At 39.0% G+C, this 14,930-nt stretch overlaps 1 protein-coding gene across 5 annotated transcripts in view; it reads left to right on the top strand.

The window, feature by feature from the left end:
* The window catches only part of TBL1XR1 (TBL1X/Y related 1), a 108,248-nt gene that overhangs the window by 47,110 nt on the left and 46,208 nt on the right, over window positions 1-14,930 (top strand). The gene's annotated exons all lie outside the window — the stretch shown is intronic.

Here is a 14,930-nt window from a genome sequence, read left to right as displayed (position 1 = left end):
AGTATTCAAGTGGATTATTTTCATTTTTTCAAGGAACATCTAGACCATTATGCTGTTTGACAGAAATATTACAATTGCACCTGGTTTATCCTGTGGAAAGTAGGGCAGCATGTTAATTTTGAAGTGAGAAGTGTGACTTGACAGTAACATAGCTCATCCTGTTGGTAACTGGTGTTTCTTCCTCTTTTGGCCAAGAGCCTGTGTGGGATGAGCTGTAGCCAAGCTGAATGTTCTGTTGCCCCCACTTGGGTGCTCTCTGCAGTTTTTTTTCAATACTAACAGCTTTTCCCAGAAAAAACCAAAGCCAGCTCTCTATTGGCAGGTGTATTTTACTTCAGCCCATTTGCTAGTGTAGGACCAGTGAAGTTAAAATCTTAGTTTCTGTAGAAAGGGGCAATCTTATTCCATCTTTGAATGTTAGTGATACAGACTGCTGCAAATTCACATTTTCAGGCTCTCCTTATGGTTTGCTGGTGCTTCCTGATAGCTGTGCAGATGGAAGGCAGAGCTGAGACCTGAAGGGGAAGGCCTGGAAGTTGCTGCTTCAGCTTTGATCAAACAACCTCTTTTTTAGCAGTTTTGGTATCCTATGTTGTCACAGTTGAGGTGTACAAGAGTGGTACCTTCAGCATTAGCCTTAAGAATTAAATGCATAAAGTGCCAGTGTGAATTCTATATTAAAGCATCTCTCTCTTGTTGTGCTCAGTACAGAGGTTAAAGGGGTAAAGTTTTGAACCACTTGCTTTGAAAACTCAGTTTTGGATCTGAGAGCTGAGCTGATTTCCATTGGTTTGCATGTGGAAATGGATCTAAACAATATGTAAATCAATTACAGCCTCACTTATTTATACCTTTGCAACTCCACTGTATTTGCCCTGTGAGGAAAATGGTGCTCAAAGAGAGTTTGCTTGGATGTAACTCCTTCACTTTGAGGTAGAGAGCAATTCTGTTAACTCCCAAAGACATCACAGAGTGAAATGTAATATATTTGTCACAAAGTAAAGCAAATAACAATCTGAAATCAGAAGATCTACACCAAGGATGTATGTTGTTTAATAGTCTGGTTTTTAGGCTCAGAGTTTATATGAGTAGAGTTTATATTAATTTGGGATGAACTTCAGGTGGTGGGAAGGGATTTGTTGAGTGAGAAAGAATAGTGTTTACCTGGTCACTCAGACTGGTATTTTAACTTTTCAATCCTGAAATTAGCAGTGCTCTCAGCCTATTGTTAAATCTTCATTATTGTTGTTGACCTTCTTCCAGCAAAAAGCTGCTCTGTTTTCTTTTTATTTTGTAGTGGTTGAGTGTTATTTTAGTTATGATTTAAGATACTGATCTGTATTACTGCCTCTCTTAAAAACATGACTCATTTCATATTAACCTAGTCCTTATACTTCATAAAATTTTAAAATACTGTGAGACTGTGCTTGAAATGTTACTGCATTTTGTCCTAATTTTCCCCCTACAAATTATATTAGAAATTCAGAATTGCACAGTCTCAAGGGCATGGTAGTTGTTACAGTGATCATAAAATATACTCAACTGTTACTTGCAGTGAAGTGAAGTACTCCCCACTCTTGTCTTTGAGGGCTGTTTTTGTGCTATAAGTTGTTATACTTTATTATTCAAGAGATTTCTAAGCCATTACTCACCTCTTATTAACTTTGAGATAGTTTGAATGTAGATTTAAGAGACAAGCTAGACACGTTTTTTACCATCCCCAAAGTGATTGTAACTAGACCTGTACAGTAAAAAAGACTTTTAGAAGTTTTTATGATGTTTTTCTCTTTGCTGTGTGTAAACAAAGTGAGAGCCAGAGGTCACTGAAGAAAGCAGGTTTTTCTACATCCCCCAGAAAGGCCTCGCTTTAACCATGGTTGCCCATGTTCAACACATATTTGAATAAGAAATTAATTACTGATTCCTTTGAGAAATGGTTGTAACATTTTTGGTCATGGTTAAATCCTGATTGTCAGTTCCATTTCTTAGTAGTAAAAACACCCAAAATAACAATTTACACGTACTCCAGCCTCTTCCTCCTCTTGTTTTTTTAGATTTCCAATTTTCAAGGTAATTAAAAGAAGCTTATTTTTTGCATCATACTATGTTATGATATGCATACATATGTCATGTATATATTAACTGACAAACCAAATAGGGTAAAATACTAGTTACTCTTTAAAAGTTATTGTAGCTGTTGGCAAGTCTTTAGAAAATTAAATATTGATATTGTGATATAGCATGGCTGTGTTCAGTGGGTGTAAGTTCTCCTTCCCATTTTTCCAGCCAAATTAAGTGTTCCTCACAATGTCAAAGGAAAGATGCAAAGGCTTAATTAAAAAGGCCTGGTAATTGTAGGAAAGTAAGTGTCTAATGCTACTTTTCTAGGATTTTGAAGGTTCATTTAGAGGCTGATATCTGCTACTTAATCTGTGGTCACAAGAATTAATAAATGTGTTGGAAATAGAAATTTGAAGTCTTGGATCTTTGGTCTAAGCAAAAGATGATGTCAGGATTTCAACAAGGGCTTTAGCAAATACGTTTTCTTATTATGTGATGGAACTTGTTGCTTACCCAAGAAAGATTTTCCGTTGTGTCTTGCTTTTTTGTGAGTTTTGGAAGCAAACCAGTTTGCCTTTCTGCCTTTGCAAGTCATTGAAGCAGGTTTGTGTGTTCGCATAAATAATGTGGGAATATAGGAGTGTGCTTATCTGTGCATGTATTATGCACACATATAGATGTATATCTAAATTTAGAAATACAGAATGGACTGTGCAAAACCCAGGAGCTTACAGAAAGGTGGGAGCTACCTGTTTGTGACTCTTCTACGACAGCTTGCTGGGATGGGTTTGATTTTGCAGAGGTGACCAGAAAGGGCTGGGAAGGACTCAAGCTGGGCCATGTGCTGGCCTTCTTACAGGCATCCTGGAAAGACACTGTGTCCAGGTTCTGAGCCTTTACATGGATGGTTTGACAAAGATCAACACCCTGATCAGTTAAAAAGGTCTAATGCAGAAGAGAATATTACTAGCTGGCACAGGTGAAGTCTGAGAATAGGCAGTGAACACAAAATTACCTAGTCCCCAGGCAAGCAGAGTCATCAACAGCTAAGGCATGTCCTCACAGTCTTGGGGGGAATACCAAGTAGGTGATTTAAATCCATTCTCTTCAGTGCTGCCTGCTTCTAGGTGAACACATTATATTGTGTTTCGAGGGTGTAGCACACCTATTGTGTGTTATGTCAACTGTTCCTACTTGTAAGAGATGGGATCAAACAGCTCTGCAGGCCCTGGGTCTCTTGGGCCAGCAAATCCATGGGTGCAACATTTCAGTGTAATTACCAACAGGGGATTTAGCTCAGAAACAGCAGGAGGGCTTGGAGGAGCTGGGGAGAGTAAGTGAGTCACTCCAAAGTGAAAGGACTGTCTGCAAAAATTTCCCCAAGACTGCAGCAAATTGTTTTTAATTTGAATGTCTTTGTGGTGCCTTCAGGTAGTCCTGTGACCTTCACACTCCTTAGAAGACAGGTAAATGAATAAATGGATTTAACTATTAGCCCGTGCTTCCCCAGCAGCTAAACCCATCCCAATGCTGAACTGCCAGGCCACTGTGTTGAAATGCTTCCGTGTAAAGGAAGACAACCAAGGGAGGGAATATGAGCAGGAGAGTTGGGTTTGATGTGGAAGCCTTGTCTCTGCTGGCACCTGCCAAGGACAGCTGGACAGTCTGTGCCTCTAGCTCCAAGGTTTTTGCACTGGAATTGCAAAACTGGCTTTGTTTCAAGAGGAGCTGAATGGCATCTCTCAGCTAGAGGTGTATAAAATGAGTATCTGCAGATGAGCAGCTCTTTGTAAGGTGGTGGAGCTGAAGGTTGGTTGTCATACTGAGAACAGGGACCCCTGCTTTAAAGAGTTTATGAAACTTGACAGGGCTAAAGATGTTGCCCTCAAGCACCTAGAATAATTGATTCAAAATAAATAACCCTGCAAGACTTAAGGCCCTTATTCTCTTATTCTATGAAATACAAATGCATGTGCCTACATGTAACTTTTAGTGTAGGAGTAGTTCTTTTGCAATATAAATAAAGAGTTCTTGCATGCATAAAGCTAACCAAGCTTGAAAGCACATTGAACAGTAGGGCCTAAAAGTGCTTGTGAAATTTATTGTTGAGGCTGTTGGTTGTGCAGTTTATGGAGTGCAGCCTTAAAAGGAAAAAAAAAAATATTTCTAGCAGGTTCTGAAATAGTCTCAGATAATCAACAATGTGAAATTTTGGACTGTTTTGCTCCTTCTGAAATCAGTGGATGCTATTATCAATGAAGGAAGGTGAAGTGCAATGTATTTTGTGTGAGGATTGGTTGTGGCTAAACAATTATATTTCAAAATGTTCCTACATCAGTTCTATTTATTCTTAGCTAATCTGGTGGTTTATGTGTGGAAGAGGAAATACTACTAACAATGTGGTATGAAAGAAAAGTTCCATCGTGTGGTAGGGTGCAAACTGTGGTAAGCATTAAAAACTGTACATACACTATTCTGAATAATTTTTGGAAGGGTTTTTGAATTTTCTGTTTCTTTATAGAGAGCAAGTTAAACACACTAGCAAGATCCCTTTCTGACTGAGAGGGAAAACACCCCTTTTCTCCTTTTTCTGCCATTAAAGTTCACCACTGAATGAATCAACTGAAACGGAAATGAACGTCCTTTAAAAAAATTGAAGTGTTGGCTCTGTTTTGAAGTAGCATTTGTCAGAGAACTTTCTCTGCTGTTTCTCTAAGCATTTTACAGTTCAAAAATAAGCTTTGACTAAGAATTCTCGGCAAAATCATAAATATGTAATTATCTAAGCAGCTGGGATATTTAGCCCCTGGCAGGTGCCCAGTACAGTGCAAGAGCAAAGGGAACTGGGCCAGTATCTTGAGCTAGAGGAACATCTTCTAAAACAGGGTGAGGGCCATTACTATTCCTTATCTACTGCTATTTCTAGGTTTTAAATCTTAAATATATCTAAAAAGAGGCTGTTTCTGCTGCAATGTGTTGTCTTCTCTTCCAGCTGGCTTTGCCTGGTTTTTTTCATTGTTGTCTTCCTCTGCTTTACCTCCCCTGCCTTAGGTTTTTTCTGTCTTCACTGCTTTATACTGGTGTTGGTTCAATAGATAATAGTAGTGCAGTTAGCATTAGATTCTATCTTACTTGATCAGCATGCCATCTGCTTTAGAGGAGAGGGAGATTTTGTGTTTGTGCTCTGGGTTCCCTGCCATATGCCCGTGGTGAAGTTGTATAACCTGGAATTACCCTTTTCCTGCTCTATTATATGAAAGAATTAGAAATACAGTATAAAGTCGTCTCAGCATTGGCAAAGTTTGTTGCATAGTTAAAAAATTAAATTGGCTTTTGAGTGTACATGAAGTAGGATATTACAGAGAAAACCCAAGGACAGGCTCTTTTGTGTCCCAGCACGTGAGTGCTGCCATCTGCAGAAGAGCAAGGCTGATTTCACAGGAGACCATGTCAATGTGACACTTGTATCATCAGGCCTTGATCCTGATTTCCTTCTTGTCAACAGAAAGTTGATGTTAGTTCAAGTTAACAAAAGTAAAAGCTGCCCTTAGTTTCAGCAGAGCTGATGCTGGGAAATAGTGAATATTGCTGCAGAACAATAGGAAGTCTGCAGGCTGTTTGGAATGACACTGCTGATGCTGACTTTTATTTACTCAGGAGAAACAGAGACCTGCTGGCCTTCAAAAACAATGACCCTGTGTGACCATCAGCATGGATGGCATGGCTAGAAGTCTGTATTTGCTTTCCAAGACTTTAGTTCACCCGGTGATGAGAAGCAAAAATTGTAGCCAGTGTGTTAGTGCACCCATATTTGTAAATAAAGGTCTTATGTGGCATTCTTATTGTAATTTAGTGAACAAATATAAGAAACTATTCAAGACAAGGGATGTGAATCCCATACTGAGCATATGTACGTAGGATTGGCATCCATGAATTTAATATTCACACAAATGGAGGGTATTGATGTCAAATGTGAGCCATAATTGGAATCTTTGACCTCATTGATGATATTCATGAATCTTCCCCTTTCACTTAATTTCTTTGGGCTGTAGATGGACCATATTTTATTGCAGTCTGCATGTGTTGTAAAAATGTTTTATCATGTGTTCAGGTGTTTAACAACTATTTAAAAAAAAGCTAAGTCCAGTGGCATAAGTTAAATTCAAGTCCATCATAACAATGTGAAGAGTAGAGGATTTGAATAAAGTAATAAACTAGGCATGTGTGTGACTTGGGAATGGTTCTGTGCAGGGCAAGGAGCTGGACTCGATGACTCTTGTGGGTCTCTTCCAAATCAGCTGATTCTGTGAGACTGGCAAAGAAGCTTTTATAAAATCAGCCATTTCACTCTCTTGTAACTTGTTTTCTCTTCTAGCTTAGTTGACACTTTTTATGGGAATAGCCATGCACTTCTGGTAAAGGGCATACAGTAAGCCAAATTACATATACATGATGGGCTATGAAGAAGTGATTTTGAGTGTGTGCTTACTGATGAGAATGCAGAATAAAGTCACTGGTGGTTCAAATGAACAGAGGGCAGATCAACCATCAAAGCAGAGTCTTTTTCCATGAATAAAAGAAACAATTTTAAAACTATCAGGTACATAACACACAAATTAAGGGGAAAATAGATGGTCAAAGGTTAAAGAGGGAATGAAAACACAAGTTTTATGGTCACAAGATCAAATGAGGCATTAGTTAATTTTCCTTTTTTTGGTGCAGTTCAGCAGAAGTTCAAGTAATTCAACCGAGTGATTGAACTGGAACAGGAAAGAGTGCCAGAAAAACTGGTTGCTAATAACATAAACAGAAAAAATAATCAAACCAAGTTACAACTTGATGTCAGCATTTCACATTAAAATGAATTTGAAAAGGCTGGAATTCCATCCTAATTCATGGAACCTTATTTGCATAGAAAACGAATTTGTAACTAATATTCTTTTAACAGCTGATAAATTATTCTACTAATAAGCCATCAGAATAGATTTAACCAAGAAGTGGCTGAGGCTCAGATAGTGTTTTCTGGAGACTGACCATCTGGGAAATTGGAAGTAACCTGAGTAGTAAGTAAGGGTATCTGAACTGTGAGGAGTTGACTTAATTACGTAAATAGCAAATGGAAACCACATTAGGGATGCTGGGGCTTTGCTCTAAATAGAAGATAAAATACAACTTAATATTTCTTACCACTGATACCCCAAGGTGATGTGCTGCTCTTTAGGCAGGATCATTGCTGCCTTTTCTTGTACACGTTTCATACTACTTATGATAAGCAAGTAACTGCTATGTGTTTGAATTTGTGACTGGAAATGTAGCTTAGAATAGATTGTTGGCATACCTTTCCACTGCCCTAATTCCTGGCTTCTTTTCTATTTAACTTTTTCTAAAAACAAAATCCTTTTTTGCTGAACCGTTCAGTTTTGGTTATTAAGATTTTTCCTATGCTGCTGCAGTTTATGAGGTTCCTGTTTTAAAGTCCTCCCCAGTTGTTAAGCAGACTCTTGCAGGTCCCAGTTCTTGACTCAGACTGGGAGTTGTGGTGAATAGGCTGTTGTGGAGCAAAGTTGCTTCCACTGACCCATCCAGTTTTGTTTTAACATCCCTTTTGCTGAAGGTGACAGAAATTTCTCAGCAGACTGGCCTCCTCTTTGTCCTCAGGACCAACTGTTGTTTTTGGTTTTGTTTTTTTTTGGTTTGGTGGCTTGTGGTTTTTTTATTCATGTGTCTCCATGGTGGTCCATGTATTTAAGTAGAATTTCCTTTTCATCATAATGCAAACTACATAAATTACTGGTTTGGTTTTTTTTTTATTCTTTAAAAATGCCAATGTGAAAGCAGTTGCAGGATTTACCCTGTGGAGGTTGACTTGCACTTGGGCAGTCTCTGTTAAAGCATTCCCATTTTCATCAGAATGCTTTTCAGTCTGTTCACAGCAGGATGAGGATTGTGGAATATTTGGAAGAGGAAGGAGTGTTACCTGAGATCCTCTGAAATATCTTAGTCCTGATGTCGGAGTGTCTGGAGTTCATGGGGGTTGGGACATGGAGCAGAAAGTGTAGCCTGAGAGAAAACAGTGTAATGATCAGAAACATTATAGTTCAGCAGATTCAGAAGCACATAAGCAAGTCCTGGACTCATTTTTTGTCTGATTTGGAAGACAGTTTAATGCATTTCATAAATCTTTAAATTTATGCTTTGAAAAAGGAGTGTTATGTGCGCAAATTCTAAATCATTCTGAAAAGAACTTGTGGCATCTATACATAGCAAACCTCTGGGGAAAAAATAGTCATTTTTAGGATTCCTGAGGTTCTGTTGTTACCCCAAGATAGATGCAGGACGTTTTGCAAGTGCAGGAATGCAGAAACATCAGGAAAGGCAAATCTTGAGCAGAGTGTTACTAGAAGTGCCAAGTTACAGCTGTGATGGGTGACATCAACTTAAAAAGATGTCAGCTATGCAGGACTCATAAGTTAGGAACCTCTGTGCTTGCTTTTGAAGAAAAAAGCATTGCAGTTTTAAGTGAAGTCAATTGTTCCACATATTTCTGTGACTTGTAACTCATCTGGTGAAAAATCCACAGTGGTTTGTAGGCTTGGAGTGCTCTGAGTGGGGAAAGGAGCTGGGGCATCCCAGGAGGAGGTCTGGGTCACAGAGTAACACACTTCCTTATTCTCTTGCCCTGGCAGCATGGCATTTATATATTTGCAGTGCTATATCCACAGGAAAATTAATTCATGCCAGAGAAATTGTTTATTTAAAATAAATCCAGCTTTGCCTTACGCATCTCTCTGGCTACACCCATGAAAATTGCCAAGAGGTCAACTGAAAAATTGCCTGGAGGTCTGCTGAAAAAGGACCTGTTTGGGAAGTGGGTGAATTCACAGCCCTCCCTGGGACAGTTTATGGGAGCTGAGTAGCACATAGGACAATTGGGAAGATGATGATGATGTGGCTCAGTTCCACAAGCAGCTCACTGCACACTGTGTCAGGGTTGAGAAATGCCAGTGCAGCCTTGCCATGTGCCTGTTTTAGGGGCTTTGAAGAGCAGTTCTGTGGCTACCTCAGCTTTAAATTCAGTGTGATACACAGTGCCTCTGCCAGCACATGTTGAAATCTTGTAAGAGTGCTATAATTAGGAAGCTTAGTTGAAGAATTGGGTGAAAGAAAACACTTGCATTCCCTAAGTATAGAGGATTTGTCAAAAAGCAAAGTGTTCCCTAACTTGCTATGAATTCCTAGGAGGATTTCATGACAGACATCTTGGGTTAAATGAAAAGGAATATACTGAAAAGGGGGAGGGGGACAGTTGTTTCTGTTGTAATGTGTGAATGCCATAAATTCCTCCAAAACGCAGCATTTTGAAGTAGGGGTTTTGCTTCTTTTTACTTCTCTCATTTTATCTTAGTACAGGAGGATTGGAAGATCTGTAAAGTGTGGTCTTCACTGTAGGAAATGCATCTTTTTATCACTTTGAGTCGAATCTAAGTGAGCTGTATGGATTGTTTCAGTAACACCTAGGAAAAAAATAATTTGTTTTGGGAACCTTAAACCTACTAAATATTTGCTGAGTGAAGAAAGAATCATAGCCAGGCAGAAGTGCCTGTGTAACATTTTGCCTCACACTAGGATAATGGCTGCAAATTTCTAGAGCTTCAGAATGCTGTTTAATAAGGCATTCCCTAAGTCAGCCCAACAGCCAGAGCCAGGAACAGAAAAAAGTGCCTTTTCCTGTGATGCTTTTACCTTCCCTCTCTCAGCCTGTTCCTGCAAATCACTTCCCTGCTGGCTCAGCTCTGGTGTTTCTGCTGGGCTCACTGGGGCTGAGCAAGGACCTGTCTGTAGGAGTCTGGTTAGGAATATGGTTAGAAAACAAGAGAATCCCATCCCCTCACTGCTAGCTCTATATTGTTGTTTTTTTTCAGACACAGACAGACTTGTTACATAGCTCTTCATCTTGCTCTTTTTCTAAAATAAACCAAGGGCTAGCATTTAATCCTAATTCGATGCTAAAAATATTTCATTCCACTGGCCAGAGAAGTTACTGAATTTAGATAAAGATGACAATATTCAACATTGTATTTATCTTAAGACAGGAGTAACTGGCACTTTCAGGAATTTCTAGAAAAGCTGTGTTACATCTCAGCGCTTCCATTATCATTGAAAACTTCAGTGTATTCTGTCTCCCACAGAAGAGGAATTATTTTTTTAATGGGTGTGCTAGGAGGACAGACCTGGCAGCAGCAGTGGTACTGACTCTCTGGAGGACCATGGTCATAAGAGAGAGTAGCAGATGGTCTAAGGGAATATATGTTAAAACAAAACAACAGAAGTCCTGGACAGGAGACTTTGCTGTTGACCTTTGGTGTTGTTTATTGACCTTGTCTGGTGAGATTATGATCTCTTCAACACAGGAACAAAGTCCTACCTGTTTTTGCAACCTTAGCACAATGGGGGCCCCATCTTAAAAAGAGATCTTTTGGATGATGCAGTTATTCAAATAAATGGTGGCAGTAATAATGTTCATTATGTCTGGTTTGAGTTGTTCTGAACATTCCTTGAGCAGAGAGAGATGTACATGAAGTAGAACAGCAACATTTTAAGTGAAATGAGTAAAGTCCCTTGCATCATGTGTTGCTTTTTAATTGCCTGTGTGCTCCGTAGATGTTTTTGTACCACTCCATTTTATCCAAGTGTGTATAAAACCACATCAGAGATTTTACAAGGGTTCTATCAGTGCATTTTGTGATTTATGCTCAGTAGTAAAGATGATGACTGCCAGAGGTTTTTTGGTTTTATATAATCCTGGATTTGCAGCCTTGTAATTCACTTGCTGTCTGTTTTAGAGTGCAGAACAGTAATAAAACCTTTGCACATAGACTTGTTTGACTTTTCCTTCTCTACAAGTCATGGAGTCACTGCTGAGGGGGTGGCCACCCCTCCTCTGCACAGTACCTGCTCCTTTCCCTCCCAGGCACTGATTTCTGGTACCCTTTTGTTTTATTTTGGTTTTTTATCATATTTCAGAATTACAAGTGGAACTGAGGGACAGAGTAAATAGAGATGAATTTGGTTACATATGGCTGTGCTGTGAAAAATGCAGGTCGTTTGTGTCTAGAAAATGGGTCAGGTTTTAATTGCATTGTCAAGGGTAGTTAATGCTTAAACAGTTTGCTTCTTAATGTAAAAGGGAGCAACGGATCTGCTATTAACTTTTCAAAGCATTTCTAAAATTATAGTATGTATGTATAAACCTAAAGTATGGCAGGCCTAGAAAGCCCTACAAACCTTTAACTGCTTAGACATGCTCTCAGTTTTCTTCATGACAAAATGAGCTGGTTTTGTTTTTCAGTACTGTATCTTGTGGCATATCTACAGTGAGCTTCTTCTTACCCAGTGTGGCTATGCTGAACAGACAGACCAGTTAGCATGACCTGAGGCAGAAAATAACATTTTCAGTGTATTTTGAGTAGCTTCTCTAGCAGATTAAGGAGCTGAAGTTCAAGTCCATGATCAGTTGACAGTGCTGGCTCATCCTTGTGCCTCTGACTGCCTTCCATACCCTGCAGCCCACGAGTTATGCAGAGGTTGTGTTCAGGAATAACCCTGGCTGCTTTTCCTGCTGTGGTGCACAGGGTCATTGGATTTTGCTCTTTTCTCAGCTGCAATTCAGGTGCAGAGCAAGATGGCAAAGGATTTATTGTTCCTGTGGTTATATAACGGGATAGTCATTGACAATAATTTCAATTAATTAGGTTAAATTCAGCGGAAAGGCAGCTTCTGTGGCATCTTGGAGAGAGAATCCTCTTACCAGGAGATCCACCTTAGGCTGACTGAGGAGTCTGTGGTTTGTCTGGTGGAAATTCATTCCCTCAGCAGTGTCATGGAACCTGTGGGCTAAATAATAGCAGTCTGAAAATGTACTATTTATGAAAGGTTGTTAATCTGTCAGCAAAAGGGGTAAAGTGTCCATTGTTTACTTGATTTTTTTTTTTTCCCCTGTGATTTGAAGAAAATTTTGGTGTGGATTTTTTCAGTGATCTGTATAAGGCAGGACTTACTAGAAAACCACTCATCTTCATCTCCACAGCATGCCTAAACCTCTAAATTCTATCCCTATTTCTAGTAAAGATTAAATGAAACCATAAAAAATGATGACACATGTCCTTCTCTCTTAAAAAGGGAGGACAGTTTTGCCTTGGGTAAAGCCAGTTTTGCCTTGGGTAAATCTACCAGAAAAAAAAAAAACAAACCCGAAACAGAAAATTATATTTTCCTACTGCCAATAGTGTTTACAAGTTATAGTATGAGTATTGCAAGTAAAATGATTTGGAATAGGAGAAAAACCAGAAGAAATGAACTAGGTCTTGACTTGGTGCTGGTTTTATATAAAGCAGGGCTGGTGTAAGGTGGTTCTGGTGTTACAGCTCCAGAGGCAAAACTGCCTATTAATTGCTGGGCTCCAGTTTTTATTTGTAACTGTAAGACACGCGGATTCCTACAGCTGTTGCTGGAGTGAAATTTGCTGATAATAGAGACTTTTACTTAGTTGGTGAAGCCCACTCTAATCCTGAACATTTTTAAATTATCTCCTTAAGGTTTAAATATTTTTAGTATATATAAAGAAAAAACCTATCAGGGGATGAATGAAACCACATTCATGTCTTCCTTCTTACCTTCTTTTTGAGTACCTTGCAGCTTTTTTGCTTATAATGTGGCAGTTACTAGAAAACATGAAGTGTAAAATGGATATAAAAATAGCCCACGTGATGACAGTGGCTTTGGATCCCAGCTAGCTTTGTATTTATTTCTTACAGATTCTGTTTCCTTTTCCTGATTTTTTTCTTCCAGTTTTTAGTAGTTATAGTGTTAGAGTGAATTTTAGGATTAAAAAAAAATTTATGAAATGGAAAACCACTGACAATCCTGTTCCCAGACAGCAAATGATGATCTTAATAACTTATCTTAATAACAGGATTCTCTTCACTCCCCTTGGAGTTAAGGGTGAATTGGCAACGTGCAATATTAGTTACAGCTCCAATTGATTTCTTTGTGCAAGTACTTTGGTATGCATAAATACAGGAGAAATTAAACTGCTGGCAGAGGCCTCCTGGTTTTGTGTCAATCTTAAGGCTAGGAGGATGAATCTTTAATTTTTTTTTCTTCAAGATTCAAAGAATTAGCTGTAGAAGGAAGTTCTGTAAATGGCATTATTAGGCATGTGCTCCTGTAAGCTGCTGGGAAGTGATGTGATTTTATATCAAGAGAAGAGCTGAACAGCAATGATTTCTGTGTTTCTCTTCAAGTCTGTCTTTCCACCATTTCTGACTATTCCAAATTATTCTGCTGTACAACTGTAAAAATGGATTATTATCCACTGAGACATGAATACAGGTCCCCTCTTGTTGATGGGATGGTGTTCCTTAGTCTTAAGCTTGTTTCAAGAGCTGTTTCTATGCAATTGTCTCAATTTCTGCTTTCTCTCTGTGGCAGGCATACCTGAAACAATGAGTCCTGCTTCTCTCTCAGCAGAAGGCTTGAGGCAATTCAGTGTGTGTTGGCAGGGTTTCTCCTGCCAGCTTCCCATCTCCACTGAGCATACTCTGCAAGATGCTCTTTTTTCTGCTCTTCTGCAGATAGTGTCGGGCATCTGGAGAGATAAAGGGAACTGTTTTCAGGGCAAATTACAAAGCCTAAGCTAGAAGAAAACTCAGTGAAATAGGTGATATTCTTTTGAAATGTAACTCTCCTCTTCCGAAGTTCCCAATTCAGTCAAGTTTTGCCAGAGGAGTTTGGGGTTTTCCCACTTTGTTGGTGACTCTTCCATTTAAATCCAGTCTAAAGATGGAGCAGTATGTTGTATTGCACCTGATGGTGTCTTTCTCTGGGAAATAACAAAATCAGATCCAGGAATTTCTTATGACCATCTCCTGAACACTCACTCCTCCTAGCATCACTGTGTGCAGTGCCCCACCCAGCTTCATTCCAGTGTATTATTTAACTCTGCTTCTTTTTATTTTCTTTTGCATACACTTCTAGATGGAGAAATGTTTGCACCAGCCTATGTGATGTAATAAAGGCTGTTAAAATCCAATATGGCTTTTATACATATAGTTGCCTGTAATGAAAGTTAGGTATTAATTTGGGAAGGCACACAAAAGGGGTATTGTAATTGAGCAGTGGCTGACATGTCGCTCAAAACTCAAAGTAGGTTGTACTATAAATACAGTCTCTTGTTTTGCAATTGACATTTTGCTAGTGGGTGGCTAATTTGAAAGGAAATAGACCAGTGATCTAATATTAATAACTAATTAATAGTTATGTGGATATTTTAAGTCTATTTTTCTGCTTATTTATAGGCATCTATTATTCATCTATGCTGTGTATCCTTTGCGTGTATGTTTAATTCTGAAACTTTTGCTTCAGTAACATTCAGCCTTTGCAATCAAAAGCTTGATAGCAAAGTTAGTATGTTCTTCAAAGCCACTTTTTGAGGATGGCAATTTCAAAGTAAGAACACTTCAACCACCGAGGGAAGTCTCCTTCTTGAAGCAAGGCCTAAGAGGAAAGCCAGTGATGCATTGTCTACATCTCACCTGTGTTTGTGAGTCCTAATCAGCATCACTCCTGTATGCATCCTCTGTTTAAAGTAGAATACAGAGCAGTTTTTAGGCTTTCACTGAAAGCCTTTCACTATGTAGCTCATAGACGAAATGAAGAGGATTTAAATAAGAAGGAGCATCTCACAGGCAGCTTGATCCTTTGGGATCAGAATAAAACATGCCTTCAAGTGCTCATTGCTTCTCACAGCAGGTATGTTACTAGACCAAAGAGATGTGATGTTTTTGTTTGCTCTGATGGGACAAACTTCA

This window comes from Serinus canaria, chromosome 9, assembly GCF_022539315.1.
Source record: "Serinus canaria isolate serCan28SL12 chromosome 9, serCan2020, whole genome shotgun sequence".
NCBI classification, from domain to species: Eukaryota; Metazoa; Chordata; class Aves; order Passeriformes; family Fringillidae; genus Serinus; species Serinus canaria.
Note: the sequence above shows the minus strand (reverse complement) of the source record. Positions and strands in the feature narration are given on the sequence as shown.